Genomic DNA, 17,999 nt, shown 5'->3' with positions numbered 1-17,999 from the left:
ACTGCGATGGAGCTCCGTATGCCACGGCAAACTGGCTGACACTGACGGCGGCGGTGCACAAATGCTGCGCAGCTAGCGCCATTCGACGGCCAACACCGCGGTTCCTGGTGTGTCCGCTGTGCCGTGCGTGTGATCATTGCTTGTACAGCCCTCTCGCAGTGTCCGGAGCAAGTATGGTGGGTCTGACACACCGGTGTCAATGTGTTCTTTTTTCCATTTCCAGGAGTGTAGATACGATTTCAGTTTGCGTTTGAGGTTACTTTTATCATATGTTAAATTCTCTAAATCATTCGTTAGATGGTGAAAGATATTTATGGTTGAATACCTCACACCTTACTGTGCCACACCAGGACTGAGTGAACGATAGTGTAACTCATTTCTTCTGCTAGTGTTATGAATATTACTGATGTTTTGAAGCTGTAATTGTTGACAACAAGTTTCATACGGAAGTGAATATACTGTGATGCTGTTATCAGTATGCCCAACCACCTAAAGAGCTGTTTACAAGAGGTTCTAGAGTGGATACCACATAGTGGACGCTGAAGTGAAACCTGGTGTGTCCACGGCAGTGTTACTGTTCATGTTATACAGGGTGAGCATTAATACAAGAGTGGGCTGACGAATGAAAGTTACTCTGAGCGTGTGCCGCTGTTCCTTGTGTGTTGTACGCTGCGCTGTGTGATAGACGCAGCGTACTGTACGCAGCAGAATGGTCTGGTATTCATGTCGGGAACAAGCCGAGATGGTGTTTGTGCACGGCCAAGCAGATGAAACGGTCGAGAGGCAGCACGGGTATACCAAAACAAGTACCCTCACAGGCACCAACCACATAACACAACATTTCAAGCCTTTTTTGGGCGTTTGTGTGATCATGAGTCCTTTATAGGAATGACCATCGTGCAGGGAGGCGGTGGACTGTGAGTACACTAGATCTGGAGGACCGTGCTGCCTCTCGACCGTTTTCATCTGCTTGGCCGTACAAAAACGCCATCTCAGCTTCTTCTCGCCATGAATATCGGACAATTCTGCTGCTTACAGTACACTGAGTCAATCACAGTCTGCAACAGGCAAGGAACACGCGGCAAATGGTCAGAGGAACCGTCATTCCTCAGCGCCATCTACCGCGGCAACGATCCATTTCCGGACACATGTTCATAGGACCTTTTTTCCTCCATTTCCAGTCAGTAATCCTGCAGTTTTTCGGTTTTATTAATGTTCACCCTGTATGTTAATAATACAGCCGATAGTATTAATTGAGAACTCAGGCTTAATAAGGATATTCTGACCGCTAAAAACTGAAGTAACATCCAACCAGATCTTAAAAAAATATCATTCTGGTGCAAAGACTGGCAACTAGTTATTAATGTAGAGAAATTCAAAGTTGTGCACTTCATGAAGCGTAATAGCGTAGTATCATTCGGCTAAAGTCGCATTAGCCATTCGAGTCAGACAAATATTTAGGAGTAACAATGTGTAGAGGTATGACGTGGGACGATCACCTACGCTTTTTTGTGGTAAAGTAAATAGCAGGCTACGATTCCTTTCTAGAATATAGGGAAACAGCAATGTGTTTACAAAAGAGATTGCATACCAAACATTGGTAGGGGCCATACTCACATACGCTCAGGTGTATGTTAGCCCTATCAGATCATGCTAACGGGGAACGCAAACAAAGAAGGGAGATTCAAATGCTGCTTTCATCAGCGAAGTGTCTTTACATTCACCTTCTTTATACACACATCAAAAAAAGTTTTGCATCACCTCGGTTTGGAGAGTTCCGGAACCTGTACAGAAAATTTGAATAAAGATCAACATAAACATCATTTCTGCCCTTTTTATTGCTCAAGAAAACCACGCATTGCATGTTGTACCACCATACAGCGAGACCTTCAGAGGGAGTGGTCCAGAATTCTGTACACAGCGGTACCTCTAATATCCAATAGCACGTCCTCTTGCATTGATGCATGCCTGTATTCTTCGTGGCATACCATCCACAAGTTCATCAAGGGACTGTTGGTCCAGATTGTCCCACTCCTCAACGGCGATTCGGCGTAGATCCCTCAGAGTGGTTGGTGAGTCACGTCGTCCATAAAGAGCCCTTTTCAATCTATCCCAGGCATGTTCGATAGGGTTCATGTCTCGAGAACATGCTGGCCACTCTAGTCGAGCGATGTCGCTATCCTGAAGAGTCATTCACAAGATGTGCACGATGGGGGCGCGAATGGTAGTCCATAAAGACGAATGCCTCGCCAATATGCTGCCGATTACGGCGCCTTTCGTGACCTCCAGCGGCGTACGTCGGCCTCACATAATGCCACCCCAAAACAGCAGGGAACCTCCCCATTGCTACACTCGCTGGACAGTGTGTCGTAAGGCGTTCAGCCTGACCGGGTTGCCTCCAAACACGTCTCCGACGATTGTGTGGTTGAAGGCATATGCGACACTCAACCGTGAAGAGAATGTAATGCAAATCCTGAGCGGTCCATGCGGCATGTTGTTGGGCCCATGTGTACCGCGCTGCATAGCGTCGTGGTTGCAAAGGCGGACCTTGCCACGGACGTCGAGAGTGAAGTTGCTCATCATGCAGCCTATTGCATACAGTTTGAGTCGTAACACGACGACCTGTGGCTGCACGAAAAGCATTATTCAACATGGTGACGTTGCTGTCGGGGTTCCTCCGAGCCATAATCCGTAGTTAGGGGTCATCCACTGCAGTAGTAGCCCTTGGGCGGCCTGAGCGAGGCATGTCATCGACAGTTCCTATCTCTCTGTACCTCCTCCATGTCCGAACAACATCGCTTTGGTTCACTCCGAGACGCTGGACACTTCCTTTGTTAAGAGCCCTTCCTGGCACAAAGTAACAATGCGGACGAGATCGAACCGCGGTATTGACCGTCTAGGCATGGTTGAACTACAGACAACACGAGCCGGGTACCTCATTCCTGGTGGAATGACTGGAACTGATCGTCTGTCGGACCCCCTTAATCTAATAGGCGCTGCTCATGCATGATTGTTTACAACTTTGGGCGGGTTTAGTGACATCTCTGAACAGTCAAAGGGACTGTGTCTGTGATGCAATATCCACAGTCAACGTCTTTCTTCAGTAGTTTTGGGGACCGAGATGATGCAAAACTTTTTTTGACGTGTGTATTAGCCTTTTCTATAGCACATGAAACTCAAATTTTTTGGATAGCTTTTTATTTTCGCCACACTGTTGAGGTCAACACTACGTCTTCTAGATGCATGTTTACTTCGTCACTCGTTTCATGACAATAGAATCTTACTAGAGGCAAAAAAAAGCTCTCTACACCCTCCACACCTCTATCAGTAACTAAAGTATGTCTCTTACTGTGCCGTTTTCCTTTCCTTCGTCTTCTGCCTAGCCATTAATGGATGTTGGCAACCACACGATGCATATTTATTCTCTGAATCGCAGTATGTTGTAGTTGATCTGCGCTTTGTAATTCTCTCCACTACTTAATGTTATCTAACTGAGATTCCTTCTTCACTCTTTTCTTCTATTACCCTCGATCTTCCCTTCTGTTATCAACAGCAGATGTATATATTTGGTGTTCCGTAAGATACGTACTTTCTTCTCTTAAACATTGCTGTCATTTCTCGCTGTCTGTACATTCGTCTCAATACTTTGGTGTTAGTTCCTCTTGCGCCCACGATAATTTAAATATTTGGCAGTTAATCCACATTTTAAATATATCGATCTTCTTTGCACTTGGCTCATTAAGTGTCCATCTTTCACAGTCATATACAAAGTGTTCGAAAATTTCCGTTACAGACATCCAGGGCTTGTAGACAGGACTGGGTACATAATATTTTGGATAAGAAACCAAGTCCGGAAATTTATCGCTTCCGTTTTACGTCGGTTTCAATTCAAATGTTCAACTCATCCACTTCTGCTTGAGGAATTGAATTAAGCGTGACACAGTACAATTATTCGGTAACAATTCGGAAGGAAACATAACGAAACATCTATCACTTAAGCACATTTGTTGTATTAACACTTAAACATTACGTGTTTACATCATTCCAAAACAAGAAAGAACTCAGCACACTGTACGTACAGAACAGCACTGATGCGTTACAAAAGCGGCCCGATGTGGTGACCACTAACATTGTTAGAAATGTTCTCTCCATCCCATCTGATGCGTCTTCAATTTCTAGTGCAACACCCAGAGGTTCCAACAGATCTTCCTCTGCCTCGCAGCAAGGACAGACGTTAAGTGACATCAGGTAACCCCCTGACGTAATACAGTCATCCTGTCTACCCTGCTGCGTACCAGGACAAGGAACTCTGAAACCTTTTCCTTTCCCTCAGCAGACGTGGACGCATTACACATCTGAACGGAAACCTTCGTAGAACGGAAACAGTGATTTTCCGGACATGGGTTGCTATTCAGAATATTATGTACTCACTTCCCTTGACAAACCCTAGAAGTTTGTAACGGGAATTCCCGAATACACTGTAGAAGAACAGACAAGTTGTAGCATCCTACAACACGAACTCAAAGGTTTAAGTCTAGCTTTGTACTTTTGAGAACAATCTTGAATTTTATGAAAGCATTACGGTCGTTGTCAATGCCACATTTTATCTCGATGTGTGATCTCCAGTATTCGCAGAGCCACGATCCAAGGTACTTAAACTTGTCTGTGCTTTGTATTAAGGAGCCATTGAATTAAAATGCTTCTTTTTGGCATCATTACTCGGACTTAGATGACGGCTTTAATCTCCTACTATGTTGACCAGCTGTTGAAGATAGTCTACGTTATCAGCAGTCAATAATGTACAGTATTACGGCATAGAGAATGTTGTTGATGAAGACTGCATTAACCTTTATGCCATTTACTATATCACGACGTGCTTCCTGAAAAATACTCTCTGAGCGCAATTTGAATAACAAAGGTGACAGAATACATCCTGTCGAACTCATCTACAGATATTAACCAAGTCGGTGACACAACTATCAAACTTCACCTGTGCAGTGTAATTCCAATATAAATTCTCTATGCAGCAGATGTCTTCTACATCTACTTACATACTCCGCAAGCCACCGCATGGTGCGTGGCGGAGGGTTCCCTGTACCACTACTGGTCATTTCCTTTTCTGTTACACGCAAAAATAGAACGAGAGAAAAACAACTATCTATATGTATATAAATGAAGATGATATCTGTTCTTTCGGACATGTCCGAAAGAACAGATACCATCTTCATATAAATATATACTTAAGACTCACCGGCCATTCGACCATCTTCTTCTGTGCAGATGCACAAACAGTGCATTCTTACGGGAATCGGCAGTAAAGCCGCGAGTAATGAGTATAATGGGCAGGGGCACTATGAATATAACGCGGGACAATAAGTTGCGAATGTGGGTCTCACGGGAGGCGTGCCAGAGATAAGTCCCTGCAGTCGCACTATCCTCTGTGTTTTCTGTGGCTCAGCTGCATAGAGCGTCTGCCATGTAATCAGGAGATCCCGAGTTCAAGTCCCAGTCGGGGCACACATTTTCAACTGTCGCTGTTGACTCATATCAACGCCTGTGTGCAGCTAAGGGTATTCATTTCATTGTAACTATCTATATGCTTCCGTACGAGCCCCAATATCTCTATTCTTATCTTCATGACCCTTACGCCAAATATACGTTGGCGACAGAAGACTCGATCTGCAGTCAACCTGAAATGCCGGTTCTCTAAATTTTCTCAATAGTGCTACTCGAAAAGAATGCCCTCCAGTGATTCCCATTTAAGTTCCCGAGGCATCTCAGTAATACTTGGGTGTTGTTTGAACCTACCAGTGACAAATCTAGCAGCCCGCATGTGAATTGCTTCCATATCTTCCTGTAATCCGACGTGGTGCGGATCTCAAACACTCGCACAGTACTCAAGAATGGGTTGCACTAGTGTCCTATATGCAGTCTCCTTTACAGCTGACCTACACTTTCCTAAAATTCTCCCAATGTCCCATTGTCTTTCTGATCTGTGTACATGCTCTTGAGAGCTTCTGTAAGTTTATGGTACTGTACTCGACCAAAGGTTTTTTCATAATTAGTAAAATAAATACCACATTTTTATCCTGATCACAGGATGTATGTTGTATGATACTAGATACAGTCGCTCTATACGCCCCGAGTATAGAGCTTGTTTTCATGTTGATGACACAGACTTTTTATGGATGCTGCAGAGATAAGTCCCTGCAGTCGCACTGTCCTCTGTGGCTCAGATGGATAGAGCGTCTGCCATGTAAGCAGGAGATCCCGGGTTCGACTCCCAGTCAGGGCACACATTTTCAACTGTCTCCGTTGACTCATATCAACGCCTGTATGCAGCTAAGGGTATTCATTTCATTGCAACTATCTAGAAGCCTCCGTACGAGATTCGATTGTATTGGTTTGTTACAATTAAATTTCCACTGCTTGAGAGGACCACCATGAAAAACGAGTGATCGTAGGACAATGAAACTTTGTGGAAACATTTATAAGGACATGCGGGAAAGAAATAACGAGAGAAGGAACTCTGGTCTGGTATCCTCCTCAGGCAGCGATATGGATGTTCTCACAGTGCCGTGGGTGATACTAGTGTGAGACTCCATACGTCACCATTAGCGTCGCTGCATTCTAGCAGTGGGGCCAGTTCCACAGCCTAGCGCCAGTGTTGCGTTTACTGCAGACGCTATCGTTACGTTCACGTTACAACAATACTGGCGTTATCGCTACGGACTGTTCTTCAGCTGTAACTATGGTATAGGAACGTGTGCTATGGACTGGCTTTGCTTGGACCGTTACTACGAGGTACATTCAAGTTCTAAGGCCTCCGATTTTTTTTTCTCCGGACTGGAAAGAGATGGCAACATACGCATTGTTTTAAAATGAGGCCGCGTTCATTGTCAATACGTCCCAGAGATGGCAGCACCGTACGGCAGATGGAATTTTACCGCCAGCGGCGAGAATGAGAACTGTTTTAAATACTTAAACTGGCGACGTTTTCCTTACTTGAACAGCGTGCAATCATTCGTTTTCTGAATTTGCGTGGTGTGAAACCAATTGAAATTCATCGACAGTTGAAGGAATCATGTGGTGATGGAGTTATGGATGTGTCGAAAGTGCGTTCATGGGTGCGACAGTTTAATGAAGGCAGAACATCGTGTGACAACAAACCGAAACAACCTCGGGCTCGCACAAGCCGGTCTGACGACATGATCGAGAAAGTGGAGAGAATTGTTGAACAGATCGCCTCCAGAGTTGGCATTTCTGTGGGTTCTGTGCACACAATCCTGCATGACGACCTGAAAATGCGAAAAGTGTCATCCAGGTGGGTGCCACGAATGCTGACGGACGACCACATGGCTGCCCGTGTGGCATGTTGCCAAGCAATGTTGAAGCGCAACGACAGCATGAATGGTACTTTCTTTTCGTCGGTTGTGACAATGGATGAGACGTGGATGCCATTTTTCAATCCAGAAACAAAGCGCCAGTCAGCTCAGTGGAAGCACACAGATTCACCGCCACCAAAAAAATTTCGGGTAACCGCCAGTGCTGACTAAATGATGGTGTCCATGTTCTGGGACAGCAAGGGCGTAATCCTTACCCATTGCGTTCCAAAGGGCACTACGGTAACAGGTGCATCCTACGAAAATGTTTTGAAGAACAAATTCCTTCCTGCACTGGAACAAAAACGTCCGGGAAGGGCTGCGCGTGTGCTGTTTCACCAAGACAACGCACCCGCACATCGAGCTAACGTTACGCAACAGTTTCTTCGTGATAACAACTTTGAAGTGATTCCTCATGCTCCCTACTCACCTGACCTGGCTCCTAGTGACTTTTGGCTTTTTCCAACAATGAAAGACACTCTCCGTGGCCGCACATTCACCAGCTGTGCTGCTATTGCCTCAGCGATTTTCCAGTGGTCAAAACAGACTCCTGAAGAAGCCTTCGCCGCTGCCATGGAGTCATGGCGCCAGCGTTGTGAAAAATGTGTACGTCTGCAGGGCGATTACGTCGAGAAGTAACGCCAGTTTCATCGATTTCGGGTGAGTAGTTAATTAGAAAAAAAATCGGAGGCCTTAGAACTTGAATGCACCTCGTACAACGGATTTCTCTGCAGCCTACGACGACGACGCAGCACTAGCATTGGCACTGGATATATCTGTATCCAATGGTCTAGAGATTCGAATGTATAGGATTGGTACAATTAAACTTTCACTGCTTGAGACGACAACCGTGAAAAACGAGTGATCATAGGACAATGAAACTTTTTGGTACCATTTATAAGGACATGCGGGAAAGAAATAACGAATAAACCATTGAAAGAAACATTTTAATTTCTACATGAGAGGGTAACATTTGTTATGCTACGCGCTTCGTCACGGGTTTGTTTAACCCATTCCGGTCTGAATTTTTTCTGAAGGACGGAAAATTTTTCTTTATGTGGTAATGCTCTTAGGTGATTTTTTACTGACTTTAATGCAAGATTTATGCAAAAATATGTACCCATTTTCAAAACATACTTTGTACACTTGACTTCATTTTATGGACTAAAACAGCTATTTACGAAAGGTTCTCTATTGTAATAAATAGTAAAATTATCTTTCAATAATTACCATGCAAAATAACAGTAACAATATTCCAATGTTCAGTGGAACACAGCGAACCAACCACATCCGTGTATTCCGTTGGTCACGAGCTGCTTCGCACTGCTACAGTGACTTACTAATATTCTCATAGTGATGCCCAACGGTTGGCAGCACTTCCATATGATGAAAAGCTTGAACATTCACAAATTTGTGCCTCCGGTTTCATCGGGAAAAGATACTTCTGTTACAGAGAAGACACAGTAAAAGGTAATGTACACAGTCATAGCCAGAAAGTCTGAAAGGGTTAATCGGCAAGAGGCTCATATTTTATATCCAATCACATTTCTTAATTATATAAAAATAACCATGCACAGGTTCTGCACAGAGGTTCTTGTAATGGGGAAAAAGAATTTGTATTTGATATGTCTTCCCCCAGGATTAAGTCGTGTTCTGCGGCAAAATCTTGTTTACAGCTTATACGTCTTGCATTCCGCCTACTTTTGCAAAACTAAGCGTGAAAACTGAGAATTTGTGTTTCACAAAACAGGCGTAAACCACGCTCTACAAATTCTTCTGGAAACTCGTTTACTTTGAAGCATCACACACCAAATGAAATATAAGTTACAGTTTAAACGGATATTATCGCCCAAACTACATTCCTATTTCCGCCCATTAAGGCGTTTCAGCCTTTCCCGAAAACGCTAGATTCGCAAGGTAACGACCGATTGCTTCCACAGTATTCGCTCAAATAAGCATTCCTTGTACAAACTTAGAAGACACGACGGAGGGAGTTAGGATGACGCAAAGAGCTCCTGGACGAGAAAGCGAACTTGTAGCTATGTTTTCGTGTCTTCAGTTTCACACTGTTTTACATGACGTCAATTCAGTGATTGTCGAAGTTAAAAAGCACGCGTCTAGTTTCCTGGAGAGGTGCAGCGAAAGCAGGTCATATAGTAGGACGGACTAACATCTTCGCATTTAGCACGCAAAGTGCCGAATGTCTGCAGATGACACGACAGGCGTCGAACAGATGCGTTACATCATCGCGAATAGGCACAGCACGCCAATGCGACGCTGATGACTGTGCGGCAATTAGCTATATCCCAGTTGCGTGAGGCCGAGGTGCGAAGTTACTACGCCGCTCGGCCCGGGGGACGCAGTCGCTGTGCTTTCACGAGACCGTTGCCGCAACCTGCATGCTCCGCGTTTGCCCAACAGCCACGTGAGTATAACGCCCAGCTCTGGAACCACTCGGTGTCACTCCCAACGAACCTGTGTTCAGTGTTATGGTTCCCATCCAAAAGCTACCTCCTTCAAGCATGGTGGTACAAAAATCACCCCACTTTTTCAACGTTATCTCAGGAATCACCATGGTGATATATATTCATGGTCAACATTTTACAGCGTTATTTTACTGTTTCATTATGTACAGAGCGCACACAGGAAGCGAAGGAATCACCTACAACCTCTGTCACTCGGTTACGTTTTCGATCAGTCGTTAGCTGTGGTACGGTGAATATCTCTTCCCTAAAGAAAGCATTATGAGCACATTACACTCGATTTTCTCATCGTGTAATGCTTCTGCGCTGTATCGCTAAGGTATGTACCAGTCTTTACACAAGATGTCTACATCTACATCTACATCCATACTCCGCAAGCCACCTGACGGTTTGTGGCGTAGGGTACCTTGAGTACCTCTATTGATTCTCCCTTCTATTCCAGTCTCGTATTGTTCGTGGAAAGAAAGATTGTCGGTATGCCTCTGTGTGGGCTCTAATCTCTCTGATTTTATCCTCATGGTCTCTTCGCGAGATATACGTAGGAGGGAGCAATATACTGCTTGACTCCTCGGTGAAGGTATGTTCTCGAAACTTCAACAAAAGCCCGTACCGAGCTACTGAGTGTGTCTCTTGCAGAGCCTTCCACTGAAGTTTATCTATCATCTCCGTAATGCTTTCGCGATTACTAAATGATCCTGTAACGAAGCGCGCTGCTCTCCATTGGATCTTCTCTATCTCTTCTATCAATCCTATCTGGTACGGATCCCACACCGGTGAGCTTACCTGCTATATTGTAGCTAAATGATCTTTCTATGTATTCGCAGCACATTACACTTGTCTACATTGAGATTCAATTGCCATTCCCTGCACCATGCGTCAATTCGTTGCGGATCCTCCTGCATATCAGTACAATTTTCCCTTGTTACAACCTCTCCATATACTACAGCATCATCCGCAAAAAGCTCAGTGAACTTGCGATGTTATTCACAAGGTCATTTATATGTATTGTGAATAGCAACGGTCCTACGACACTCCCCTGCGGCACACCTGAAATCACTCTTACTTCGGAAGACTTCTTTCCATTGAGAATGACATGCTGCGTTCTGTTATCTAGGAACTCTTCAATCCAATCACACAATTGGTCTGATAGTCCATATGCTCTTACTTTGTTCATTAAACGACTGTGGGCAACTGTATCAAACGCCTTGCGGAAGTCAAGAAACACGGCATCTACCTGGGAACCCGTGTCTATGGCTGAGTCTCGTGGACGAATAGCGTGAGCTGGGTTTCACACGATCGTCTTTTTCGAAACCCATACTGATTCCTACAGAGTAGATTTCTAGTCTCCAGAAAAGTCATTATACTCACAAGAGGAATGGTCAGTATACGCGGATATGACAGAAACGACCATTCGAAGCAAAAAAGTGAAGTAAACATGGGCTCCAAAATGCATATCTTAAGCGCTATGAGCACTTCTTTACCTTCTCTTAAGGTATGTATTTTAGACAACATGTTTACTAGACATTTTTTTCTTGTTTTGGCCCGTACTACTTCCTCCCAAGTTATGGTAATCAAAGAGCTTACAGTAGAAGAGATCTGGTTCACAGCATCAAAGATAAACGTGGACTCATTGCTCCTAAGGCACGCATTTTAGAGCCCGTGATTACTAGGCTTTTTTCCTTCGAATGATCGTTTCTTTCAGATCGCTGAATACTGACCATTCCTCGTGGGATAGCCTGTACAGTAACCGCTATTTTCATTGTTCTGACGTGTTTCGTTTGAGGTGGTACGTTTTTCTTACTTCCATGCAATGAGAAGAGTTTTGCCTAATTTTGCTTTATATCCTAAAAACCATCCAGCGTGAATTATTCGAAGTTGCCTCTACGTTTTGTGTCCTTATACCTTCTTCGCTGATTCGTGATATTCTTTCCTCACGTGTAGGTCGCTTCTCTGAAGTATTTCTCGAATGAGAAAGGCACTGGAACTGAAAATGTTTGATCGAGATTTCAACTGGTTCAAATGGCTCTAAGCACTATGGGACTTAACATCTGAGGTCATCAGTCCCCTAGACTTAGAACTACTTAAACCTAACTGACCTAAAGACATCACACAGATCCATGCCCGAGGCAAGATTCGAACCTGCGACCGTAGCAGCAGTGCGCTTCCAGACTGAAGCGCCGAGAACCGCTCGGATTTGAACTGGTTTTTAGTCTACAGACGATACTGAGTGGTACTTGTGTGGTATCATACACAGCTATATAAAAACGGGACCGTCGACGACACGACAGTCAGTTATTTCTTGACTACGGCCGTGCATTACTCCGCTGAGTTGATACTCCTGAAAGCTGAGAAGTTTTATTAACTCATATCGTCACGAGACCGTGCATTCGTAAACTCTATAGCAAATTTTATAGTGCAGTTACTGTTCCCTCCTAACGAGCTCTATTATATTCTTATTTGCGGGGTGTTAACGTTTGTATACCACTCATAATTTGCAAATCTTTGAAGTACCAATTTCTGAACCTAGAGTTAATTTTTGCCACTCCCTTATCAGAAATAACTGCGGCAAATATAAAATCTCTGCTTCAAAGATTAAATGCAAGATCTTGAAACGAGTTTTAAGATTAGTGTCCAAAATATCGCCTCTGTGCCTAATATCACCTATGCCTGTTCTCTTCAGAAGAGGCATACGTGATATTAGGCACAGAGGACATGTTTAGGACACTAATCTTAAAACTCGTTTCAAGATCGTGCATTTAATCTGTGCAGACCATCCTTGATTTTTCGTGGTCAGCATCCAGGTTTGGGAGTTCAGTTGTAGAAGGCGCTAGTACAGAAGTTACCAGTGATGGACGAGATAGTGATCGGAGTTGGGCTTTTATAGCATCTTTCATAATCTTTTCGGCCTCAGATACAGCTGTGGAACGACCAGGTAATAGTAACCAAGATACCATCTTCACAGATATGCCGATGGCTCGATTATATTTTGTCAAATAGAAAATGGTTCAAATGGCTCTGAGCACAATGGGACTTAACTTCTGAGGTCATCAGTCCCCTAGAACTTAGAACTGCTTAAACCTAACTAACCTAAAGACATCACACACATCCATGCCCGAGGCAGGATTCGAACCTGCGACAGTAGCAGTCGCGCGGTTCCAGACTGTAGCGCCTAGAACCGCTCGGCCACCCCGGCCAGCTGTCAAATAGAAGTCACTGCATTTTACTATACGTTAAATATAGAACAGAAACGAAAGTAAGGTCTGGTGTACCCCAAGGAAGCGTGAAAGACACTCTCATGTTTTCAGTATAAGTTAACGATGTACACTATCTGAATGAAAGTACCCGGACGCTCTTATGCAACAAGAAATTGACCATTAAATGACAAGAGAGGCGGACCTGCCAGTGTAAAATGTGGTGGGGAGTATTGTGTTGTCAGTAGAGAGGCTGTAACGGCAGAATGGGTCGGTCGAGAAAGCTCAGTGACTTCTAACGTGGACGAGTCATTGGACGTCAGCTGAGAAACAAACGCGTCACGGACATTTCAACACTAAAGCTGCTCGTGTCGACTGTTGGTAATGTGATGGTGAAGCCCAAATGCCAAAGAGCTGCCTCAGCTCCAGGTAGACCTCGTGTATTGACGGACAGGACCGTCGAGCATCGCGGTGGGTGGCTCTGAAAAATCACATGAGATCAGTAGAAGGAATAACTCGTGAGTTCCAAAGTGCTACCAGCAGTATAGTTAGCATGAGTGTGAGCAGTATGTGAAAATAAATTATTTAAATAAAAATAAATTTTTAATATACTATGTTCTTAAATCGACTAAAAAGTATAAAATAATTTCTCCTAGCCTCACGAAGGGTACTCATCCTATATGGATAGTCCTGAAATTTTGTGCTTGTGAATTTTTAATATCTATGACAATACTTGGGAGGTACATAACGAAAAACGTGGGACGCACACAATAGATAACAGAAGGTGAACTATCCATGCATCAGTTCAGTGTCACTTGCGCGCAAGTTTTTAGTTACAGATCCCCTAAGTATTGTCATAGCTATTAAAAATGCACAAGCCTACATTTGCAAGTGTTAGGAATATGCATGAGGCTCGAAGAAATTCTTTTATACCTTTTAGTCTAATTTAAAAACATATTATATCAAAAATTATTTTTATTGAAATTATTATTTCAGCTTTTTAGTCTTGTGTGTGTGAAATTTTTCAGTGGACTTTAAACATATTCATGAGATCATATTTTTTTGTTTAAATCAGCTATTACTTGGGCAGCTTCACCCATGTATGTATGTGTCATGTGCGTTACAGACATCTCCTCTTTCCCCTCTCTCTGTCCATCTTCTCTTCTCCCCCTCTCTGTTGAGTCTTGTCCATCCACTCCCATACCACGTGGAAAGGATTCTAATGCTATCTGCACAACATGCTGGTCCTACAGGGCAGCCAAGATGTCAGGTGTTACCAAACTTTTTCACCCCCACCCCTACTGAACACCCCGACAAGAAAGCGAGTTAATATTGCGTTGTCATCCTGTTCTGAACTATGATTAAAATTTCATATCTCTAACTCACCTGGAAGTTAGTTTAAAATCAACTGCAAAATTTGTACTGAACAGACAGACTGACAGACTAGAAAGCAACCTAACAAAAACGTGTTAAAAAAAAAAGATAGCTTCAGATTAATGTAAAAGAGAACAATGTAAATGAATAACACGTTACCATATTTCTCTCTGAGAAAGTGCACTGGAAATATTAACAGAATTGTTCCACATCATAGTGAGAGATCGCAATCCTGATCCATGTAATTTGTAAATAACTAATCATCTAGACTCTAATAACGTCCCATATAGTACTGTGCTATTGTACCCCTATGGGGAATGAGTAGGGCTCAAATCCTCTTTCAGATATACTGATTTGGCTTCTTGCAGTGTCACAAGCCATTCCACACTAACTCCGGGATGGTTCCCTCTAGAAAGGCATCACCAGTTTTCTTCCCTGTCTTCATCCAATTGAGCAACTGTTTCGTCTCTATTGAACTCAATGAGAACAGGACGTTTAGCTCTTCAGGCTTCACATCCGTGACCGTTATTCAATATTTAGGCTTACTGTGGTTTTCCTAGGGAAGAAAAAGCCTCAGTAACCGAGGTCACTAATGCACGCCGGTGTGGTGGCACTCGACTCGGGGGTAAGCCAGTTCCAATTCTGGTGGTGTATGAACTTCTCACTACCAGTATTTGCAGCCTTTGCGCCGGTGACCTAGATTAGATTCCAAACATCTCCGCAGTATCTCATGAAGTGAGGGCATTGTCAACTGCTCCAAGCAGCAACCGTGCTTTATTGGTAGTCCACACTTTTCGCAATTTTGGCTATAATAAACTGCAATGTTACTATAGTAGGTGTCACAATTTCAACTAACTAAAACGTTCGTGCTGTTCGCACGTTTAGTTACATATTAGCTGAGTACCTGGCATTGCCTCGATGTGTATTTATTCCAGTCTTCTGTTAGCTTATCTTCTTCGTCCTCTCTCTGTCCATCTCTTTGTCCACCTCCTTCTCCCCCTCTTTGTCCATCTCTTTGTCCACCTCCTCCCCCCCTCTTTGTCCACCTCATCCTGCCATTCCCTTTTCCATCTCCTCATGCCCCTCTCTTTGTCAATTCCCTCCCCTCCTCTCTCTGCATGACTCCTCCTCCTCCTCCTCACTCTGTGCATCTCCTCCTGCCCCTCCATCTGCTTATCTCCTCCCCTCTCATTTCCATGTACATCTCCTCCACTCCCCTCTGTCTATCCATCTCCTCCTCTTCCTGTCCATTCCCTCCTTCATCTCTGTCTGTTCATCTCGTCCTCCCCCTGCCTCTGTCCAACTCCTCCTCTTTCCTTTCACTGTCCATCTCCTCATCCTCCTATCTGTACTTATCTCCTCCTCCCCCTCTCTGTCTGTCCATCTCCTCCTACTCCTCCCTATCTATGCTTATCTCCCCCTCCCCCCTCTGTCTGTCCATCTTCTCGTCCTCTCTTCTCTCTCCATGTTATAAAGCTCACCTCAATAGGGGCTAGTGGTTCTTACCCCTATTTTACTTCTTTCCAGATTGTTACTAATATGTGTACCAATTTTTACTGACATTGTTCCAGGGGTTTAGGATGAGCTTTTTATCCTTGCTTTGCCCGAAAATGTACATGCCAAAATATTTCACACGTATTCAACATATTTCAAGCGTATTGTACACATATTTCACCTGAAAGTCTAACGAATTTACCCTTGCAGTTTCATTTTCACGCAGCTCAGTGTTTTGGCGACGTATCTGGTGAACTATGTGATGTACAATGACACTATATTGCAGGCACATCCAGTGGTACATGTGTCTACTGTCTGCGAAATATATTGGGAATAGAATAATTGTACTCCTCAGCGAAATGGCAATAAAGGATGGGAAGGAACACCATGTGCACTCAGTGTATATGTCTGGGGGTCTCATTCAACAACCGGAGAGAGTATTAAAATTCTAGAAATTAGCTGCAGAAGCATTCGAAAGAAGATGCCAGAGTTTGAAGTGCTCGAAAAATGCAGTGAAGCTTACATAATAGAAGGTACAGAGAGCTGGTTAAAGCCTTCGACCATAGATACTAATAGACCGGGAAAACAGTACAGTCACTACACACTTGGCGTGGTTGCAACACAGAATCACGTGACTGTTGGCAGAACATTAGCGGGAGTTCAAAGCGGCATCCTGCCTTCTGATTTCTTTTCCGATATTTTTCAACGCTTTCCCTACTAACTTCACTGCGTTAAATGTAGCTTGTTCAAATAACTTACGGGGATGCAGCTTGGTTACGTCGTCGATAATCGCCGATATTTCGACACGTGCACACCCTGTTATTGATTTTCAAGGCAAAACTGCACCAAATAAGCGCCGTGCAAGGGAATTTAAAACCACCATTTTCAGAGCAATGCCGTAAAGATAAAACACACATACACTGTACGTACTAGCACCATCACTTAACGATAGATGACTGACGTCAGAAGTTACTGATAGCGAAAATTAGTAACCAACGAGTGAGGTAACATTAACCCTTTCCCTCTGTTTTTTGACAAAGGGGAAACAAGATTCCACGCAGAATTTAAACAAAAAACTCCCTCTCCATTTATAAAGTTACTTGCTAACTTAATTTCAACTGCTTCCCTGGTAACACTAACCCAGTAGTTGGAATTGTATGTGAGAATCTCCGTGTTGTTATATTCCACAGGATGACCGGTCTCAAGACAATGTTCTGCAATACCAGATTGCTCGGATGTCGCACGTGTGTGTGACGCTTATGCTCAGTACACCGGACTTCAGGATGGGCTACCTCAGCTGATAAACTCTCAGTGTCTGGGATGACGTGGGAACTGTGAACCAAGGTACGAAGTACCCGTTCACTCTGAGCCAAATCAGCCTGTACATACAAGTCAGCATGGGGAGACTTCCTATAAACGGCATGTCCAAACGTACAATCAGCCTTTCTCCTGACCAACACATCAAGGAAGGAAAAGCAGCCATCCTCTCCAACCTCCATCGTGAAACAAATATCTCGGTGGATTGAATTTAGGTGTTCCAAAAAGTCGTTCAAATTCTCACTGCCATGAGGCAAACAACATAAGTACCGTCTAAATATCTGAAAAAAAAAACACGTTTCAAAGTCGCCGACTCCAAGGCACGTTCCTCAAGTCTTCCATACGGGCAATAACAGGTGACAACGAGCTTCCCATCGCAACTCTATCTATCTGCTCGTAGCACTGGGCATTGAATAAAAAGTAACAGGAAGTCAACACATGTCGAAGTAGGCTAGTTAATTCAACACCAACTCTAATTTCAGTTAACCATAATGAATCAGATGGAGGAACGATAGTGAAGAGAGATAACACCAGAACTTACTAGAATATCAGAACCATTCAAAGGCATCCCCTCTAATCGACGTAAGAATCCGCCGACTTTGTAATGTGGTTCTCACTCCGACCTATTAGCGGGCTCAACAGAGCCACAAGGTGTTTTGTCACACGATATGTCGGAGCACTAACATTACTCATAACTGGCCTTAGACGACCCCCTTCCTTGTGGATCTTAGGAAGGCCATATAACCTAGGGGTCCGTT

The 17,999-nt window shown here is 43.8% G+C and overlaps 1 protein-coding gene across 2 annotated transcripts in view; it reads left to right on the top strand.

The window, feature by feature from the left end:
• LOC124721208 (beta-1,3-galactosyltransferase 5-like) overlaps positions 1-17,999 on the top strand; it is a 192,626-nt gene that overhangs the window by 91,333 nt on the left and 83,294 nt on the right. Inside the window, exon 1 of one of the 2 annotated variants that reach the window (XM_047246058.1) lies at positions 9,696-9,807. The exons of the other annotated variant lie outside the window; for it this stretch is intronic. The gene's annotated coding sequence lies outside the window, so the exon portion shown is untranslated. Of the gene's footprint in view, positions 1-9,695; positions 9,808-17,999 lie in introns of those variants that run through there. 2 annotated transcript variants of the gene reach the window in all.

This window comes from Schistocerca piceifrons, chromosome X (genome assembly GCF_021461385.2).
Source record: "Schistocerca piceifrons isolate TAMUIC-IGC-003096 chromosome X, iqSchPice1.1, whole genome shotgun sequence".
Classification (NCBI taxonomy): Eukaryota; Metazoa; Arthropoda; class Insecta; order Orthoptera; family Acrididae; genus Schistocerca; species Schistocerca piceifrons.
This window is presented reverse-complemented; position numbering and strand designations above follow the sequence as displayed.